This window comes from Physeter macrocephalus, chromosome 7, assembly GCF_002837175.3.
Source record: "Physeter macrocephalus isolate SW-GA chromosome 7, ASM283717v5, whole genome shotgun sequence".
Classification (NCBI taxonomy): domain Eukaryota; kingdom Metazoa; phylum Chordata; class Mammalia; order Artiodactyla; family Physeteridae; genus Physeter; species Physeter macrocephalus.
In genome coordinates, this window is record NC_041220.1 from 29,705,881 (window position 1) to 29,725,142 (window position 19,262).

Genomic DNA, 19,262 nt, shown 5'->3' on the forward strand with positions numbered 1-19,262 from the left:
TCGCGGCCCGCCCCCTCCCGTGGGAGGGGAGGTGCGGGGCGGCCATTGCGCTTGCGCGTAGATCTTCCCTAATTGTTTCTTCCGTGCCAGCGTCTCTCCCATCTGTCCGGCTGGAATTGGAGGTTTCTGTCCCTTTCTCCTGACCTTTAGGAGTGTGTGACTTCAGCTGCGAGACCTCCTTCGGCCGACTCAGCCAGCGCAAGGGACGTGGGTGTGTATGAGGAGAGACGGTCAGGCAATTGTGGTGATGCTTAAGGCCTTTGGGTCGTGATGCATCAAATCTCAAAGTGGCAAGAGTGGAAGGAGCCCGGAGATAGCAAAAGCACCCTAAATGGAGTAGAGGAAATGCTCTCACTGGCATTTTAAAAATCATCCTCACAAAACTCGGTAAGGTGGACCTTTGGGTCATACTCGTTTTACAGACCGAGAGGGACATCCTGAGAAGTTACTTGCCCAAGATCACAGAACAGTTCGTAGCATAGGCACGGCTCAAACCCGAGTCACTGGCTCCCTGTTAAGTTTTCTTTCAAACGAGCTTAGGGTTTATCTCACTGTTCGGTATATCACCACTGTATAGTGGTTACATTTTAAAAGTTTTGTTACATTCAATTGTGGACCCTAAGGGGTAGATTGAGAACTTTGAAATGGAGGGGGTGGTGCGTAGGAATTACGGCTGAAAAAAGTCTCTTTTTCCCCTGGTTTCATACATGCTAATGGTGAGCATTTTACTTAAGAAACAAAAAAACAGAGCAATTTTCCGTATCAAACTGACAAACTTTGGGGGCTCCTTCGCTCTCAAAAGTTCATCATTTGTATGCCTTTTTGCCTTCTCTTTTGACCTGATTATCTGAACCACCCTTCCTCTGCCATTTTTAAACTTTGCACCTAGCAGAGTCTGGCTCAAAGTAAGTACTCATATTTTTTAATTTTAGTGGAAACTACATCCCCCGACTCCTAGGTTTTGCATTTAGACTTTCCCAACCATTTAAGGTCCTTATTTCTTTCTCAACCTCAGTTGCTGCTTTACTAAATTTAAGATTGAATTGTATTTATTTCACTATGTAGAGGAAAGTCATCAATAACTGATCTATAGTAAGAATAGAAGAGAGTTTTGAGCCAAACTGAGAAGTATAGCCTGACAAACAGCCTCTTGGGTAACTCTAAGGAACTGTTCCAAGGAAACATGGTTTCAGCACAGTTTTATATCTTGTCGGAACAAAGAATATCAAACGCGAGAGGGGTACATTCTTTCAAGTTTTCAAAAAAGACAGCATCACATACACAGTGAGTCAGTATGGCCTTGTGCCTGGGAAGGGAGCCTTGTCATCTAAGGAGTGCTAGCATTGACCATTGACGTCCCAGGAAGAGGGAGACATTTATCTCTATCTTAAAAATGGACATATTACTTCTGGACAAGGCACCCTTTTCTTTAGTGGTTAAAGCAAATGTACGATGTATGTTTAATAGGCCACAAAACAGGCTGTTCTGGTTAGCATAAAGTTTAAGTTAAATCATGTGTAAGCAAGAATGTCTTCCCCATACATCAGTATATGAAAACTTCTTCCTTCATCACCTCACACAACTGAAATGCTAAGGACTTAGAGAGTCCCAGTGCAATGTGGTAGAACGTGAAAAGACTTAAAAAAAAAAAATACATGCATTCTAGTCCAAGCTTGGTCCTTTCTGGCCTATTTAAGAACCTTTTCTTAAGAGTCATTATTTGTAAGAAGGCCTAACAAAGCTACCTTTCCTACTTTGGACACAAGATTGATATGACCGTCAAATGAGATACTATATACAAAAGCATTTTATATATAATATATATATATTTAATGCTATGTGTTGTTACTATTATCTAGAGTCATTTAAAACTTAGCTGGATTCTTATTAAAATAAAAATTAAGTCACTGACACCTTTAAGCATTTGATCAGAACCCTATGCAACTCATATCCTTTAAGAGTCAGATGTAATTGGCTGGAATCTCTTTCCAGAAAGCAGAGGGAGACCTCCCAATCATTCTCTCCAGAGATTTTGGTTTGGAGAAATCACTTTAGACTTCATCTTTCTAGTCACCTCTTTGAGTCCCTGCTCTGAGTTATGCAATACTTCATTTTACAGATTATCTTGTACTCCAGGGTCTGCTTTCCCATTCCACAGGGCAAGGTTTCTTTTGTCTTGTTTTGCCTTGTTTTGTTTTTTGGTCTGTTTGGTTTGTGAGATAACCAAACTACCTAAAACATTTAGACTGCATGAAACTGAAAGTGGACATATTATTACCAAGTCAACATAGGCCGAGATGGAGGGATAACTTGACAGGAAGTGGAGAAAGGGCAGAGAAGAAATTAAAGAAGCCAACTTGGGTTGTTTCATTATCTCCTACAGTATCAACCTGTGGGCAGTGACTACTGCTAAAAAAGTGCAAGGGATGCTTCCTGTCCCTTCTGAAATACTTCAGATAACTTTGTGAGCTACTAGGCCTCACTAAGTTACATTGCAATTATCCTAGATAGAGAAATCACAGGTTATCTGCATTCCTGTGTAGTTTATAACTCAAGACATTCTCTACGTAGGGAAAGTCACTTGAAAAAAATGGAACTGACACAAATAACATGGAACATTTGCTCACCGTAAGAAACTGAGATAGAAAACATATTTTAAAAACTATTTTCTTGTTACCTCATTCCTAACTGAGACTTAGAATTACTCAAGATTATGTATATTTATTGAAAGTAATTGTATTTATTGCAATTACCTTTCACTTCTTTTGAAAGAACCCTATATTTGATCATGAAGAACCCTGAAGCATGATGCAAAACAAATGCAGAATACACATTTTACTTCTTGATCCTTAGTCAAAGCTTTCTTTGAAAATATTGAAAGCATCGTTCTTTTGTTCACAATAGCCTTCCCCCTCCCCAACCAAAACTGTTATCTTTAACGACTCTTGAGAGTCTGTTTGATTCCTTCATTTATATGCTCTTTTTTCACCCTCTTTTAGGGTCCTAAGAAAAACCTCACTGATGGAGAAAACCACTGCTGACTCAGAGGCAGGTTTAATTGTGGTTGTCTTTCACCATGTTCTGGGCAGCTTGTCAGCAAACCACACACATCAAACAAGGAAGCAAAACCAACTGAAGAGCTCTCAATCAGCTTTCCATTATGCAAAAACTGAAGGTTAATGGGGAAAGAAGGCTCACAGGAAGTTCATTAACAAGGGATAAACAGACACAAGGTATCTTGGGTTTATACATTCTGTGGAGAGTCATATCTTTTTGTGTGATCTTGGTTGTTTTATGGTTTGGAGTCTTGTTCTCAACTTTGTTCATTTTAGGATCATTTGGGGAGCTTTTAAACAATATCCACACCTGGGCCTCATTTCCAAATTGCTGATTTAATTGGCATGGGGTGGCGTCTGGGAATGAGTATTTTTAAAGAGCTCCCTGGTGAGTCTAATGTGCGTGCGAGGGGTGCAGGGTATGGGGCAGTCTTCTATAGGGGTTGTTAGGGTATTTGAAGTGTTTAGGGTATGCGGTATAGGCATAAAGGCAATGTAGGGAGTAGAGATATAGTTTATGACTTAACAAGAATTATGGAGAGTCTCTCAACTAAATTCTTCTGAGTTGAAGTGATTGTTATATGATGAAGAATAGAATGTTCATCATACTGAATTACTTGTTGGAGAGAAAATTTTATAATTTAATCAACAAAACAGTAAGCCATAGGCCAGCTGCTTGGGTATTAAAATTTGCATTAATGCATTCTCACTGCTAAATAATCCCAGTTTCTTCAATGTTTTCAAAGCTTTTACTATAATTGGGAATTTTGTTGTTGTTGTTTTACATAGCCCTTTCTAACTGTCCCATGTACATTTCAAAATCTAGAACTCAAAGTTAGATATAAAACTAACAATGGCCAGACCAATGCTGAGTTCAAAATCTGAGTGTACGGGGGCCTATAATAATGTGACAATAAACTTCAGAGACACTGAGAGAGAAAATCCATGTATTGAGTGCTGCTCTACACCAGACACCATGCTTGGTTCTGGAGAACCTGCCTGAATCTCCTGCTGGAAATGCCAACCAAAGTGGTGGTGCCAGGGATGGATTCCAAATAATCCGAATAGAGCATGTCCTAACAGAACACTCAGGAAAATGCTAAAAATCCATTTGAGAGGAAAGAATCTAAAGCTGGGAGTCACCTCAACCCTTTGTACTCCTCTCCCCATTCCCCATCAATCACTGCTAGTCCAGGTCCCAGAAGGAAAAAGACTCAGAGGCCTTATTAATTAAAGAGAGTTTAACCAAAGGACTCTTTACAGAGGTCAGGGAAGTTAAGGGAGTCAACAAGGTTTGTGAGGTACCCACAGACCTGAAGAAGCAGAAGGAGAGGACTGTATTACCAGAACCAGAAAGAGTTGTAGTTATGGAAGAGGGACCACCTAGATGGACCTGTAGCCGTAAGCAGAGGAGAGAATTCCCTGACCTTTTTCTCCCCCTGCCCGCCAGCCTCTTACTAATGCCTCCTACTAGCAGAACCCAATCCAAAGCCAGCCAGTAAGGGATTTGGGATGATACAGTCCAGAGAGTCAGCCACCCTCCAGGGCACAGAGCTGGGCAAAGAAAGGTAGAAAATGTTGCTGTAGGGCAAATGGAGAATAACCAGCATAATTACCAAGTTTTTACCTCTTTACTTCCTAAATTTTTAAAAATCTGCCCTCTCCTCTCCACGCTTATTACCACTGCCTGCGTTCCTCTTCTTTTAATCTTTCACCTTGTCTGTTATAATGGCCTTTTCATCCTCCAGCCTTCAGTCATGCACCCCTTAAATTTATCTTCCATGCTGAAGCTAGAACAATCTAAAAACAAATTTCCCATTCAGTGGCTCCCCAACACCTATAGCTGTGTATTATAAACTTTTAAAAACTTATTTGTGTGGAGAATAATTCTAAATCCTAATTAAAGATTTCCCTTAGAAAAGGGGAAGCAAGAGTCATGTTGAATGTGTAAGTTTACACACTGAGGTTGTTTGGTTTAGAATGTACATTTGAAAAAATGCATTAAAGATCTGGGGTTCCTTAGTGGTGAAAAGCCCCAAGAATTTCTACTTATAGTGTCCTCCCTGAGCAAAATAAAATAGTTGACCCAATTAGAATTGACCCGTGTTAGTAAACGAGTTGATAAGGGCACAGCCTCAACTTCTTTTGTAGCAACCTTGGGGGAACTGGACCATCAAAGTACAGTAAGTTCCCTACACACGAATGAGTTCCATTCCAAGAGTGCGTTCGTAAGTCCAATTTGTTTGTAAGTCCAACAGAGTTAGCCTAGGGACCCAACTAACACAATCAGCTATATAGTACTGTAATAGGTTTATAATACTTTTCACACAAATAGTACATAAAAAACAAACAAAAAGTAAAGAAAACATTTTTAATCTTACAGTACAGTACCTTGAAAGGTACAGTAGTACAGTACCACAGCTGGCATCAGGGGCTGGCATCGAGTGAACAGGCAAGAAGAGTTACTGGCTGGAGGAGGGGGAGGAGGTGGGAGGTGCTAGAGCTGAAGGATCGTCAGCAACAGGAGATGGAGGGCAAGCTGCCATTTCACTCGCTCCTGACATTGATGGCACAGGTTCTGGTTCCTTGCTGGATTCAATTCTATCTACCCTCTTGAAAAAAACGATCTAGTAATGTCTGGGTAGTAGCTCTTTTTTTCTCATCATAGATGACACGGTAGCACTGGGTTGCATTTTGAACGGCTGCTGCAAACTTCGTGTACCGTGCTACATTTGAGTCCTGTGCCTCAAAAAGTAACAGTGCCTCCTCAAATACAGAAAATCCCCTTGTCATTTCCTGCGTCGTGAATCTCTTTGGTTCTTCAGTTACTTCTTCTTCCTCTTGTCTCTCTTCGTCCTTTCTCTGGGCCTCCAATCCCTGGCGCTTCTTAGCAGTACCAGCTACATCACCACTGCTTTTATACTTGCTTCCGGACATCCTGGGCTTGAAATAAAGATACTGCACTACTGTATACAGTACTGTACAGTAAAGCACACACAAACACAACCACTTGCAGAGGATGCACGTGCGTGACAATGTATGCCAGGCACGTGAACTAACTTACGTGATTGGACTTGCAAATGCACGTTTGCATCTTTGAAAGTTTGCAACTCGAAAGTTCGTATGTAGGGGACTTACTGTACAGGCTTTCTTTTCAAATGGTAGAGATGAGATAAATTGACTTTAGAAAGACTAAGCCCTGGTCCCAGGCTAGGCTTGCTGGGGTTGGCCTTTTATACCCTTTGCATTGAAGGACTGTCTGTAAGACCCACTTTTAAGGAGTCGCTTTAGCTCAGTGATTGTGAGATCAAATACGGGAGCCAGACTGTCTGAATTTGAATCCTGGCCCTGCCATTTACCACGTAGGTATCTGGAACAAGTTACTTAGCTTCTATACCTGAATTTCCTTATACTTAAAATGAGGATCACACAGTACCTATCTCTTAGCTTCGTTGTAGTGATTAAATAAGTTAATGCAGTTATGGTACCCAGAACATATTAAGCTCTCGATGAGTTGCTGTTCTTACTCCAGCTCCCCGTGGAGCAGAACTCTGATGATTCTCAGAGGAACCAGGCTTCCACCCAAGAGGAGCCATATCTCCTGCCTGTTACATAAGTCTTACACAATGCTTGGACTTTGAGACCTCTAACTGGGGGGAAAGAAGACAAGAAGTCTTTCCTCCTCTGCCTCCTGCCTCCCAAATAAACTGACATCTGCCTTGAGAGCTGAACAATAAGTGATTAATTCTTTTCTCCCACAGTTCAGTTAAGGAAAGGGAGCAAATACAGTGTTTTTCTTGGTACAATAGATCTTAAATTGTGGTAACAAGCCCAAAGAAGGTTTTTTGAACTTGGTGGAAAGCAAGTGATCACAGAAGATTCCTGTCACCTAATTTTTGTGCAAGGTACTGATTGGATGTGAAAGATCATAAAAAGCTATGTGGAAATAATAACTGAATGTCTCATCTTGTGATTCGTCTTCAGAGCAGTTGGCTTAAACTGTTCAGCACTCATGCTTTCCAAGCTAATGATACCCTCTCCAACCCCGTTATGTGTGTGATTTTTTTTTTTTTTTTTTCTTTTGCTGTACGCGGGCCTCTCACTGCTGTGGCCTCTCCCTCTGCGGAGCACAGGCTCCGGACGCGCAGGCCCAGCGGCCATGGCTCACGGGCCCAGCCGCTCCGCGGCACACGGGATCCTCCCGGACCGGGGCACGAACCCGCGTCCCCTGCATCGGCAGGCGGACTCTCAACCACTGCGCCACCAGGGAAGCCCCTATGTGTGTGATTTTGATAAACACCCAACACCTTTAGGTCAGGGAACTATTATGCAAATGATGTGATAAAGGTTAGCTGAGCTGTTCCCCTTGAAGTAGGTGTCAGAACCAAAGCTGTGAAGCCCAGCTGGCCTTCCATGCCCTCGCCCACTCAGTGAATCCTGAGGAGCTTTGTTTAGCCCAGTTTGAAACTACTGCCCTGTAAGGTTAAGTCTAAGCTCCTTAAGTAAGTCCACGTTACATGATTTGGCTCCCACTTAACCCCTCCCTCTAGCCTCAGTCTTCAATATTTCCTACTCACTATCCTCATTCACACTTTTGCTAAGGCAGTTCTCCCTCCCTGTATATCATGTGTTCCATTTTAGTTTGCTCTGGTCACTCCATATCATCCTTTCTCAGTTCAAAATTCACTTCTCCAAATTGCTAGTTTAGGTAAAGCATTCTTTCTCTGATTTCCCTTAGTCCCCTATCCATAACTCTGTTTTAGCATTTACCCTGTTGTATAAATGAAATGATCTGTTTATCCTCTTGACTAGAAAGTGAGTTCCTGGGCCTCAGGGAGTATGCCATATTCATTCTTTATCTGCAGCATTCAGAATAGCAATTAGAATTAAAGAAGTCATTAAATGTCTGATGGAACTGAGCTGCAGGCCATGGCAGGAGGACCAGAGGAAAAGAACAATTCGGTACAGGTGTAGAGAACAGACTCTACAGGAGTTGAAACAATTATATGATTGGAATCGCAAGGACATGAGGAAAGGGGAGAAAATGAAGGTGATGCCAAAATGTTTAGTATGAGCAACTAGGTACATGGTGGTGCCATTAACCAGGATAGGCAGTACAGGCCAAAAGAAGAAGGAGAAGAAAACAGATTTGAAAAGAAAGATGATGAGTGAAGTGGCTGTGTCTGAGGTGTCAATAGGACATGAAGTGAAGATATCCAGTGGGCAGATGAGTAGGTGTGTCCAGAGCTCAGGAACAAGATCTGGCCTATAAGTATATTTGGAGGTTTTAATTATGTTGGCAGGTTGAAGTTGTATGAATGATTATAATTATCCAGGGAAAGTATATAGAGGGAGGAGCTATGCAAACCAAAATGTAGACTGGGGGAAAAAAAATGTAGACTAGAAAGAGAGCAGCAAAGCCTCTGATTGGGAGAATCTTCTGAACATTGAGAGTGGAAGAAAGTAAGATACTGCGTAAGGTGGATCATCATTCTAAGGAATGGTTAAAAAATGAGTTGCGGGCTTCCCTGGTGGCGCAGTGGTTGAGAGTCCGCCTGCCGATGCAGGGGACGCGGGTTCGTGCCCCGGTCCAGGAAGATCCCACATGCCGCGGAGCGGCTGGGCCCGTGAGCCGTGGCGGCTGAGCCTGCGCGTCCGGAGCCTGTGCTCCGTGACGGGAGAGGCCCCAACAGTGAGAGGCCCGCGTACCGCAAAAAAAAAAAAAAAGTATTATATATAATACGTTAACATATATTAATATAAATCAGGGCAACAGCATATAGAATAAATGTAAGAAATATGAATAAATTATGTTTTCTCAATATATTATAATTCACCTTTATGATTTTTTATGACTCACTAAAAATGGGAGTAGGAAAGTTAGGATTTATTGATGTTTCTCAGGGGAGTCTATATTGAATGCATTCTGTATTGTAGGCACTGTTTTAAATAATTTAATGTTTCACCAGCCAGCATCTACCCTGTCTTTTTCTGGGAACTGCTTGTATTAGCTTTCACCAGGTTATGCTATATTATATAACAAACAACTCTGAAAATTCAGTGACTTAGAAAACAAAGGACTAATTTTTGCTTATGTTACATGTAGACTACAAGTTGCTTACAATGCTGCTTCAGGCTTTAGGAAGACTATGGCTGTGCACCATGTGCTGTCTCATCCTGGATTCCAGGGTGAAGAAACAACTCTACATGAGACTTGCCCAATCTCATGGCAGAGTGGGGCAGCCAGGGAGCTGCCAGAAAATCATGGTGCCTCTTAAAGCTTCTGCACAAGTGTCACATCATATGGCTAAGCTTAACCTCAGTGGAGAGAGGATATATACTCTTTCCACAAGGAAAGGAAGCTTCAAGTCACATATACATGGAAAGTGAGGAGCAAATAATTGGGGGCAATAATACAATTTACCACCCTGTTCCTCTGTCAGCTTAAACCCTGTAGCACCTGTGGGAAAATTGCATGTTCTTTCATGTTGCCAGTCCTTTGGCCACAATTGATTTCTTCAGGGTTAAGGACATAACCCAGACATCTTCTAACAGGAATTGAGAAAAAAAGGAAAAAAAAAAGTAGAATCTTGGTAGCCAAATTGTAAGATGTAAAACGTGGGAGTTATCAGTGACCATGTTCCTCACCATATGGAGGAAACTAAGCTGCAGTTGCAGGGAACAGAGCCAACACACAGAGTAAAGTCAAACAGGGACAGAGAGGAAGGTATTGTTCCTGCTCTTCCTATGGTTTGGTTGTTCAATCATTCCTTGGATTCTGTGAATTATGAAGTTTTCGTTTTTGTCTAAGCTGAAGTTGAATTGGTTTCTGTCATAGTGAAATCATGATTCATGCACATGTGTAATTTCATTTAATCCTAACACCAATACTTTTAAGTAGTTACTATAATTGACATTTTATAAATGAGGCTCAGAATTAGAGATGGAAGTTCTCCCTGGTACCCTGCCTAGAAGAAATATTTTACAATAACACCCAACTGCATTATTCTACCCTGTGCTCACCAAGCAATTTTTTGACCTGGTCTCTTCCACGGGTACTAACGCACTGGGAAACAGAGACCAAAAAATGGTCTGATATTGGTTATCTTGCCAGAAATAGTTTGCATTATGAAATAATTTATTGACATTATGATTTATAAATTAGTTTCTTATTAGTTTGGTTAGCATGAATCATTTCTGAGAATTAGAGGTAACTCTTTAGAGTTTAAGGATCTGAAAAGTTGAGGGTCATATTAGAGCTAAACCTTCTCAGGATCTGACCTTGCCTAGACTTGTACGACCTCTTTTGGACATCTTCTTAGCTATACAGCTGCTATAAACTAAGATTCCTCAAGATGTCAAAGATAGAGGTTCCACAATTGAACCCTGGCCACAAAACTGAACTTTCTAATGAGTTGCATCTCAACAAACATTTTTAAAAATTATTAGGCAAAATTCCCAATGAAAAGTGGGCAAAAAACTGTCAGAATCAACTTTTTTTGAACTCTGGAAATTAGCCAAAGGCCTGCAGCAACCTGGCAAAAATACTTATTTAAGGAAAATAGCTGATTCTTAGTAAGTACTAATGGGATTCCAGTCCCATCCCCCTCTCCTTAGATCAGTGGTAGCTGTGAGAATAACAGCCTGCATTCCTGGTACCAGAGTGAGCAAAGAATTGTGATTAGTTATTTGTTCTAATCTGCCTGGTGGCTTTCTAGAATAGTGGCTTAAAGACGTGTCTTTATTTTGTCTAACTACAAACTAGCCTAGTGCTAAATCTCCTTCCCAGGGGTATTTGTTGAAAATATTTAGTCTAATATTTTAGGTTACTACTGCCTGTGGTGATCACTAACAGCAGGGACAAACAGCAGACTAAACAAAAAGCTTGTGAGGAAAGGCTGGGGAATGAGTGTCCAATAAGGGCTTACAAAGCTCTGACAAAGTCCTGAGAATGTAGAAGGCCAAATGCATGCATAGGGCTGTGTGCATGCTCAGGAAAAAACAAAAAAAAACTCTGAAATTTTCACCTCCCGCTGACCTTAAGGCTCTAAGAAAGCACGAAATAAAGGCTAAGGTAGAATTGTAAGGTTCTTGGCAAGTGTTGAAAGTGGGCCACAACAAAACAATATTGAAATTAGGCCAATTAATAACCCTACATTAGCATCTAAGTGTTCAAGTGAAAGGAAGAGTCACATGTCTCTAACTTTAAATCAAAAACTAGAAATGATTAAGCTTAGTGAGGAAATCATGCCAGGCTGAAAGCTAGACCTCTTGCACCAACAGTTAGCCAAGTTGTGAATGCAAAGGAAAAGTTCTTGAAGGAAATTAAAAGTGCTATTCCAGTGGGCACACGAATGATAAGAAAGCAAAACAGCCTTATTGCTGATATGGAGAAAGTTTTAGTGGATCAAACCAGCCACAGCATTCCCTTAAGCCAAAGCCTAATCCAGAGCAAAGCCGTAACTCTCTTCAACTCTGTGAAGGTTGAGAGAGGTGAGGAAGCTGCAGAAGGAAAGTGTGAAGTGAGCAGAGGTTGGTTCATGAGGTTTAAAAAAGGAAGCCATCTCCATAACATAAAAGTGCAAGCTGAAGCAGCAAGTACTGTTGTAGAAGCAACAGCAAGTTACCCAGATCTAGCTAAGATCATTAATGAAGGTGGTTACACTAGGCAACAGATTTTCAGTGTAGATGAAACAACCTTATATTGGAAGAAGATGTCATCTAGGACTTTCATAGCTAGATTGGAGAAGTCAATGCCTGACTTCAAAGCTTCAAAGGACAGGCTGACTCTTGCTGGTGCCAACACAGCTGGTGACTTTAAGTTGAAGGCAATGCTCATTTACTATTCCAAAAATCCTAGGGTCCTTAAGAATTATGCTAAATCTTCTCTGCTTGTGCTCTATAAATGGAACAACAAAGCCTGGATGACAGCCTATCTGTTTATGACATAGGTTACTGAATAGTTTAAGCCCAATGTTGAGACCTACTGCTCAGAAAAAAAGTTTCCTTTCAAAATATTATTGTTCATCAACAATGAACTTGGTCATCCAAGAGCTCTGATGGAGATGTACAGTGAGATTAATAATGTTGTGCATGATAACACATTTATTCTGCTGTCCATGAATCAAGGAGTAATTTCGACTTTCAAGTCTTATTATTTAAGAAATACATTTTGTAGGGTGTAGCTGCCATAGTGAGTCCTCTGATGGATCTGGGCAAAGTAAATTGGAAACCTTCTGGAAGGATTCACAGATGCCATTAAGAACCTTTGTGATTCATAGGAAGAGGTCAAAATATCAACATTAACAGGAGTATGGAAGAACTTTATTCCAACCCTCACGGATGACTTTGAGGGGTTCAAGACTTCAGTGGAGGAAGTAACTGCAGATGTGGTGGAAGTAGCAGGAGAACCAGAATTAGAAGTGGAGTATGAAGATGTGACTGAACTGTTGCAACCTCATGATAAAACTTTAATGAATGAGGAGCTGCTCCCTAAGGATGTGCAAAGAAAGTGTTTTCTTGAGATGAAATCTACTCCAAGTGAGGATGCTCTGAAGTTTGTTGAACAAAAACGTAGGATTTAGAATATTACATAAACTTCGTTGACAAAGCAATAGCAGAGTTTGAGAAGATTGACTGCAATTTTGTAAGTTCTACTGTGGCTAAAATGCTATCAGAGAGCATTGCATGCTGCAGAGGAATTGTTCGTGAAAGGAAGAGTCAGTGCGGCAAACTTCATTGTTGTCTTATTTTAAGAAATCACGGGACTTCCCTGGTGGTCCAGTGGTAAAGAATCCGCCTTCCAATGCAGGGGACGCGGGTTCAATCCTTGGTCAGGGAACTTAGATCCCACATGCCGTGGGGCAACTAAGCCTGCGCGCCATAACTACAGACCCACGCACTCTGGAGCCCGTGCGCCACAACTAGAGAGAAGCCCACGCCGCAACAAAAGATCCCGCGTGCCACAACTAAAACCTGATGCAGCAAAAAACAAACAAATAAATATTTTAAAAAAAGAAGAGAAATTGCCACAGCCACCCCAACCTTCAGCTGACCACCCTGCTGACCACTCTGATCTGTCAGCAGCCATCAACGTCAAGGCAAGACCCTCTACCACCAAAAAGATTACAACTTGCTGAAGGCTCAGATGATGGTAAGCCTTTTCTTAGCAACAAAGTTTTTAAATTAAGGTATGTACATTGTTTTTTTAGACATAATGCTATTGCATACGTAATAGATTACAGTACAGTGTAAACATGACTTTTGTATGTACTGAGAAGCCAAAAAATTTATGTGACTCACTCTATTGAGATATCTGCTTTATTGCAGTGATCTGGAACCAAACCTGCAATCTCTCTGAGGTATTCCTATGTTTAAGGACTCTGCCCAATCATTTGCTGACCACTAAGATAATATAACAGAGACTTCAGGAGCCACATAAAACAAAGAATAGACTACAGAATTCGTCTGTTTAGAAAAGTCATGAAACAATAACAACTACAATAAGCAGCAACAACAACAAATCCTCGGAAATGGAGAGTTGATACAATTATTATCACCCGAAGTCCATAATTTAAGATTCATTCCTGGTGTTGTACATTCTGTGAGTTTTGACAAATGTATAATGACATGTATCTGCAATTACAGTGTTGTACGTAGTAGCCCTAAAACTCCTCTGTGCTCTGCCTCTCCATCCTTTTCTCCCTCTAACCCCAGGCAACCATTCATCTTTTTACTGTCTCCATAGTTTTGCCTTTTCCAGAATGCCATATAGTTGCAATCATATAAGATATACCCTTTCCAGATTAACTTGTTTCACTTTGTAATATGTGATCAGTGTTCCTCTAGGTCTTATCATGGCTTGATAACTTACTTCTTTTCAGTGATAATATTCCTTTTTCTGGATGTAGCACAGTTTATTTAACCATTCACCTACTCAAGGGCATATTGGTTCCTCCCATATTTTGGTAATTATGGATAAAGCTGATATAAACATCCATGTGCAGGTTTTGTGTTAACATGAGTTTTTAACTCCTTTGGCTAAATACCAAAATCGTGATTGCTAGATTGGGTGGTAAAATTATGTTTCGTTTTTCAGAAGCCACCAGATGCCTTCCAGAGTGGCTGTACTATTTTGCATCCCTGCAAGCAATGTATGAGAGTTCCTGTTGCTGCATATCCTCAACAACATTTGGTGTAATCACTGGTTTGAATTTTAGCCATTCTAATAGATGTATGGTGATACCTTGTTTTAATTTGCAAGTCCCTGATGAAATGTGATGTTGAGCATCTTTTCATACGATTATTTGATAACTGTGTATCTTCTTTAATAAGTTGTCTATTCATATCTTTAGCCCATCTTTTAGTCAGGTTGTGTGTTATTGTTGGGTTGTAAGAGTTCTTTGTATATTTTGGATAACAGACCTTTATCAGATCTGTCTTTTACAAATATTTTCTCCCACTCTGTGGCTTGTCTTCTCCTTCTCTTGACAGTGTCTTTTTGCAGAGGAGAAGTTTTTAATTTTAGTGAAGCCCAGGTTATCAATTCTTCCATGGATTTTGCCTTTGGTGTTACACCTAAACAGTCATCACCATGCCCAAGGTCATATAGATTTTTTCCAATGTTATCTCCTAGGAGTTTTATGGTTCTGCATTTTACTCTTAGGTCTGTGATATATTTTTAGTTAATTTTTATAAAAGGTATAAGGTCTGTGTCTAGATTCACATTTTTGCATATGAATGTGCAGTTGTTTCAACACCATTTGTGGAAAAGTCTACCTTTGCTCCATTGTGTTGCCTTTGCTTCTTTGTTGGAGATCAGTTGATTATATTTATATGGGTACAGTTCTGGGCTCTCTAGTCTATTCCATTGATCTACATGTCTGTTCTTTTGCCAGTACCACACTGTCTTGATTACTGTAGTTTATAGTAAGTCTTAAGGTCAGCTTGTGTCAGCCTTCTGACTTTGTTCTTTTCCTTCAATATTGTGTTGGCTATTCTGGGTTTTTATCTCTCCGTATACATTCAGAAACAGTTGTTGATATCCAAAAAATAATTTATTAAGATTTTTAGGATCTGATTGAATCTGTATATCAAGTTGGGAAGAACTGACATCTTGACAATATTGAGTCTTCTTATCCATGAATATGGAATATCTGTTTATTTAGGTCTTTGATTTCTTTCATCAGAGGTTTGTAGTTTTCTTCAACTAGATCTTGCACATATTTTGTTAGATTTATACCTAAGTATTTCATTTTGTGGGGAGGGGTGCTAATGTTTGTGCTATTTTTTAAAATCTCAAATTCTACTTGTTCATTGTTGGTACATAGGAAAGCCATATACTTTTGTATATTAACCTTGTATACTGCAACTTTGCTATAATTGCTTATTAGTCCCAGAAAGGTGTTTTTGGCAATTATTTCACACCTTTTGTATAAACAACCATGTCATCTGTGAACAAAGACAGTTCTATTTCTTCTTGAAACTCTATACCCATTGAACAATAACACCCAATTCCACCCTCCCCCCAGCTGCTGGCAACCACCATTCTACTCTCTGCTTCTCTGAGTTTGACTACTCTAAGTACCTCATGGAAGTACAATTATATAGAATTTGTTTTTTTGTGACTGTCATTTCATTTAGCATAATATCCTCCAGGTTCATTCATATTGTAGCATATGTCAGAATTTTCTTCCTTTTTAAGGCTGAATAATATTCTGTTGTGTGTATATATTACATACAATGTATGCATCCAATACTGGACACTTGAGTTTCTTCCATGTTTTAGCTACTGTGAATAATGCTGCTATGAACATGGTTGTACAAAACATCTCTTTGAGACGCAGCTTGCAATTCTTTTGGGTACATACCCAGAAGTGGAATTGCTAGATCTTATGGTAATTCTATTTTTAATTTTTTGAGGAACTACCATACTGTTTTCCACTGTACCATTTTACTTTCCCACCAACAGTACACAAGGGTTCCACTTTATCCAAATCCTTGCCAACACTTTTTATTTTCTGGTTTTTTATATTAACTATTCTACTGGATGGGAGGTGGCATCTCATTTTACTTTTAATTTGCATTTCCCTAATGATTAATGTTGTTGATCATTTTTTTCATGTGCTTTTTGGCCATTTATATATCTTCTTTGGAGAAATGTCTATTCAAGTCCTTTGCTGATTTTTGAATTGAGCTGTTTGGTGTTTTTGTTGATGAGTTTTAGGAGCTCTCTATACATTCTGGATATTAATCACTTATCTGATAAATGATTTACAAATATTTCTTCCATTGTGTGGGTTGCCTTTTTTACTCTGTTGATATTGTGATTATTATTATTACTTGCAGTAACATAAGTTATCCGTAAGGTACCTGGTGTAATGGAAAGAGCACTGTATCAAGGGACTTGATTTCAAGTCCTGTTCACATTTATTATCTCTGACTGAGGTATAGAGTCCTGGGTTTGAATTCCAAGTCTACCACTTATTAGCAATCTGAACTCAAGCAGAATTTTGAAACTTAGTTTCCTCATCTGAAAAATGGATAATATAATAAATCGCCCCTTGTATGTTCTTGTGAGATTAACAATACTATATATAAAGCACCTGGCACATAGAAAATGATTATTATTTGATATTATTTTAGTGGTTTTTCCCCCTTTGAGTTGTTTTAGTTGTATACTTTAGGAACTTAGGGAGAGATTATCGTAGAGTGGTTTTTAATCCCAGTAAAGAAGAGTAAGACCACTTAGTACCATCCCAAGGAATAGAGATAAAGGATAGCGGATGGGATACAGCTTCATGGGATACCTTATCTAGTTCTTTGATAAAGGAAAAAGAGATGGAAAAGACAGATAAATCAATTATGTTTAATTTCAATTTCAAAAGTTTCCTCCTTAGTCCAAGATGTTCAGTATCAAGCCATATGTTTGATGACATTGGCAGAAGGCAGGAGGAGAAATTCCAGAATGTTCTTTGCAGCAAATGGAAATATAAGGAGAATCATTTGATAGCAAATTTTTATCTTTCTCTATGGCATATAATAAATATATACGAACCCGAAATTTTTATTGAATATTCAAATTTGTAAATAGGCAAATTACCTTCAAGTGTAAATGTGGTATTCAAATAGTAATTTAGAAAAATTTTAAAATCAGTATAAGTGGGACTTCCCTGGTCGTCTAAGTCCTCATGCTACAACTAAGGGCCTGCATGCCACAACGAAGATCCGGCACAGCCAAAATAAATATAAATAAATAAATAAATAATAAAAAAGAAAGAAAACAATATAAGTATTTAAGCAGAGCTATACAATTGTCTCTCTGATAAAGATAATTAAAAGAAAGGGTAAAGCTTTGTTTGATAACACATCATGTCCATTTCTCTCCTGAAAATAATAAATACCATAAATAGTATATCCCATAATAAAATTTTTAATAATGTGGTTGAAACAAAGGAAATCAGGTTACATATACATATGTATATGTCAGGATTAAATCCTGTTATTTATTAATGCACTTAAAATAACAGTGATAAATTCATTAAATATTACCATGCATAACATTTTTATGAAGAATAATTACATTTTCCAAAACAAAAAAATAGTAGTGAGGACAGTGGCATTGTTTTACATTTCAAATCTCATTAATATCTAACTTAAACAAAGATCCTATCTTCTCATTCTATGAGTGCAATATGTTGTTTTAGTAGAATTTTATAAAGAAAACCCAGCCTGATATTGATATGTAGCTGTAAAAGTGAGGAATATTTTAATAACATTTTTGCATAATCGATATTTTTCTTTGATACAATACTCAACAATGAATAGTTTCTTAAAGGCTAGTTACAATATGAAATCTGAAAATATATCAATGGACTTTAAAAAAAAAATCATCTGGCTGGAACCATTATTATTTCAGAAATAAGCATCCTATGTAATTTGAGGTGGCTAGAATAGTTGTATCTATAATATAATATTTGTCAGATTACTGTAATAAATATTTGTCAGAAACAACAGTCATCTCAGTAATCATACACATTTATTTTATTCATAAAGTACTTACAAAAATAATTCTTCTGTATCAAGAAACTTACAAATGTCACAAGAGAGTTAGCTAATGGTCTACACAGTAGAGAAGGAAAAGTCTGCTAGGGAAAGCTCTAAAGAAACATTTTCCCCATTACATTTTTGATTGGCATAGTTCATGAAGAAAGCCTAGTTTTGCCTTCCTTTTTGGTGCTTAGTCTGAGAAAGAACACAAGAAACCAAGTCTTAGGAGAAAAACTGCTTTCAAAATCTCAAGTGTAAGCTACAAATAGGCTCTTTTGATAAAAGCTTCAAAGTTAAAGAGATGAGAAATACAAGTATATATTCTATAAGGTATTTCAAAAAATCAGCAACTATAAATGTATCATTTGTATACTTGAAAGTACAATTTTCATGCTTTGAATATTTTATCCTGAGAAAAGGTTTGACTATTTTGTTCTAGAAGATTCGAAAATGAAATTTACACACACACATATAATATATATTATGTGTCAGGGATTATGGATATATTATGTACATCAGGAATTCTCCATATGATTAACATTCTGGACTGTCCAAACAATGTCAAACAATGAGAAACCAAACATGATCACATCTGTTTTGTAAAAAGAGCACGGAGGGCAGAGTCAAGATGGTGGACTAGGAGGACGCGGGATTCAAGTCTCCGCACAACTAGGGCACCTACCAGGCACCGGTGGGGGACCACGGACACCTAAGGGGACAGGAGGAACCCGCAGCCACCGGGTAGGACGTGGGGCATGGGGGAAGTGAAGGGGGACGAGAAGTGGAGGCGGGACGGGACTGGTGCCCCTGAGAGGTGGCTGGGGGAGGGGAAGGGATCCCACACCCGACGGGGGAAATTGGGGGACCACTGGGAAGGCAGAGGATCAAAAGGGAGTATGTCCAGGATTCCCCTGCCCCCTTGGGGCCCCGGAAGCCTGCTGAGGTCCCAGGCCTGATCCTCTGCCCATCGAGGCCCCTCCAGCCACATGGGTCCTGAGGGAGTGGGAGGGAGGGAAGGGGGAGCAAAAGTAAAGGCCGGACCTACAGGACCAGCACCCCTGAGGGGTGACTGGGGGAGGGAAGGAGTTCCTACACCCAGCAAGACCCACCCACAGTTAGGGGTCCAGCAGGGATGGGGAAGATGGTGGGGTACGGAGG

At 39.5% G+C, this 19,262-nt stretch overlaps 1 long non-coding RNA gene across 2 annotated transcripts; it reads left to right on the forward strand.

The window, feature by feature from the left end:
• The first annotated feature begins 29 nt into the window (after positions 1 to 29).
• Positions 30 to 16,411, forward strand: LOC102980527 (uncharacterized). 2 transcript variants are annotated; one of them, XR_003680514.2, is made up of 4 exons: positions 30 to 387; positions 3,000 to 3,233; positions 13,386 to 13,659; positions 14,155 to 16,411. It is a non-coding gene; the product is annotated as an uncharacterized lncRNA (long non-coding RNA). The 2 variants fall into 2 exon arrangements; XR_448877.4 differs by lacking the exon at positions 13,386 to 13,659.
• The last annotated feature ends 2,851 nt before the right edge of the window (positions 16,412 to 19,262 follow it).